This window comes from Lolium perenne, chromosome 2, assembly GCF_019359855.2.
Source record: "Lolium perenne isolate Kyuss_39 chromosome 2, Kyuss_2.0, whole genome shotgun sequence".
In the NCBI taxonomy this organism is placed as follows: domain Eukaryota; kingdom Viridiplantae; phylum Streptophyta; class Magnoliopsida; order Poales; family Poaceae; genus Lolium; species Lolium perenne.
In genome coordinates, this window is record NC_067245.2 from 295,992,703 (window position 1) to 295,995,537 (window position 2,835).

Here is a 2,835-nt window from a genome sequence, read left to right on the forward strand (position 1 = left end):
TTTTAGTAACATGAAAATTTCTACAACCATATTTTCCTCTCTCATAATAATTTTCAGAGGCATCATGAACAAACTCAACAATATAAGTATCACATAAAGCATTCTTATTCACATGCATAAAAGTATCATTACTCTCCACATAAGCATAATCAATTTTATTAGTTGTAGTGGGAGCAAATTCAACAAAGTAGCTATCATTATTATTCTCATCATCAAATATAGGAGGCATATTGTAATAATAATTAAACTTATCCTCCATAGTAGGCGGTACTAAAAGACCAATATCATTATAACCATCATAAATAGGAGGCAAAGTATCATCAAAGTAAATTTTCTCCTCAATGCTTGGGGGACTAAAAATATCATGCTCATCAAAGCCAGCTTCCCCAAGCTTAAAATTTTCCATATCATTAGCAACAATGGTGTTCAAAGCGTTCATACTAATATGTTCCATAGGTTTTTTAATTTTCGCATCAAACCATCCATGTCTTAAATCAGGAAATAGAATAAGAAGCTCATTGTTGTCCATTATGCCTAACTAGTGTAAACAAGAAACAAAAAGATGCAATTGCAGGATCTAAAGGAAATAGCTTCGAGCACACACACAACGGCAACAGAAAAGTACTTAGTTACCTGGGACCGGAGTATGAATGCCTTTTACCTTTCCTCCCCGGCAACGGTGCCAGAAAATATGCTGCTGGCGTGCAGTTGACGTGGGAGATAGAAATCTTTGTGGTGTAACTTTTCTTCAAGTCCCCGGCAACGGCGCCAGAAAAGTGCTTGATGTCTACGGGTGCTTCTATTCTTGTAGACAGTGTTGGGCCTCCAAGAGCAGAGGTTTGTAGAACAGCAGCAAGTTTCCCTTAAGTGGATCACCCAAGGTTTATCGAACTCAGGAAGGAAGAGGTCAAAGATATCCCTCTCATGCAACCCTGCAACCACAAAGCAAGAAGTCTCTTGTGTCCCCAACACACCTAATAGGTGCACTAGTTCGGCGAAGAGATAGTGAAATACAAGTGGTATGAATGAATATGAGCAGTAGTACGGCGCCAGAAAAGTGCTTGTCAAGGCGTGCGATTGATGGTAGTAATATTCCAGGAAGAAAACAAGCAGTAGAACAGTACACAAGCAGCGATAGCACTATTAAGAACCAAGGCCCAGGGAACATACGTTCACTAGTGGACACTCTCAACATAGATCGCATAATGTAATAAATAGATAGATGCTAGACTCTACACCCTCTTGTTGGATGATGAACACCACTAACTGTGTAGGATTACACGAACCCTCAATGCCGGAGTTAACAAGCTCCACAATATTCAATGTTCATATTTAAATAACCTTAGAGTGCATAACAGATCAACATAACCAAACCAAGTACTAACATAGCATGCACACTGTCACCTTCACACTACAAAAGGAGGAATAGATCACATCAATACTATCATAGCAATAGTTAACTTCATAATCTACAAGAGATCACAATCATAGCCTACGCCAAGTACTACACGATGCACACACTGTCACCATTACACCGTGCAGGAGGAATAAACTACTTTAATAACATCACTAGAGTAGCACACAGATATATTGTGATACAAAACACATTGCAATCATAAAGAGATATAAATAAGCACTTCACTATGCCATTCATAACAGTGAATAAGTATTCTGTGAAATATAGCCTAAGAGACCCACACGGTGCACACACTGTCACCTTTACACACGTGGGACAAGGAGTCTCCGGAGATCACATAAGTAAAATCCACTTGACTAGCATAATGACATCTAGATTACAAGCATCATCATATGAATCTCAATCATGTAAGGCAGCTCATGAGATTATTGTATTGAAGTACATAGGAGAGAGATTAACCACATAGCTACCGGTACAGCCCCGAGCCTCGATGGAGAACTACTCCCTCCTCATGGGAGACAACAGCGTTGATGAAGATGGCGGTGGTGTCGATGGAGAAGCCTTCCGGGGGCACTTCCCCGTCCCGGCGGCGTGCCGGAACAGAGACTCCTGTCCCCCAGATCTTGGCTTCGCGATGGCGGCGGCTCTGAAAGGTTTCCTCTGGTTTCGTCGAACGTAATAGGGTTTTCGCAACGGAGACCTTAAATAGGCGGAAGGGCGGCGTCAGAAGGGGTCTGGGGCCACCAGACACTAGGGCGGTGCGCCCCCCTCCTGGGCCGCGCCGCCACCATGTGTGGGCCCCCTGTGGCCCCTCTCTGGCGGCTCTCGGGTGTTCTGGAAGCTCCCGGGGATTCTAAGATGCTGGGCGTTGATTTCGTCCAATTCCGAGAATATTTCCTTACTAGGATTTCTGAAACCAAAAACAGCAGAAAACAGGAACTGGCACTTCGGCATCTCGTCAATAGGTTAGTTCCGGAAAACACATAAATATGACATATAATGTGTATAAAACATGTAGATATCATCAATAATGTGGCATGGAACATAAGAAATTATCGATACGTCGGAGTCGTATCACTGGCCGATGATGAAAATAATGAAATTTAGGGGGTTGGAGATTCTCCAACTGCACAATGTCTGGCTAGTTTTGTCCACATGACCACTTTTGTGGAACTTAAGGGATCTGAAGCACCCCTTCCAAGTGTCAATTTTAATTGACAGACTTCTGTTATGCAGTTTTCTGGCTTATTTTATTAGGCACAGACTGTCTAGTTACTTGATTTATTTTGTTCATATTTGCCATCCGGTTGCTCTGCCTGTTGCAATGGGGTTGATAGCTTGCTTTGTTATATTATGCCTTATGATTTTTGAAAATCTGCCATCTGTTTTGATGCTTTGCAAAAATCTGTGACAACTAA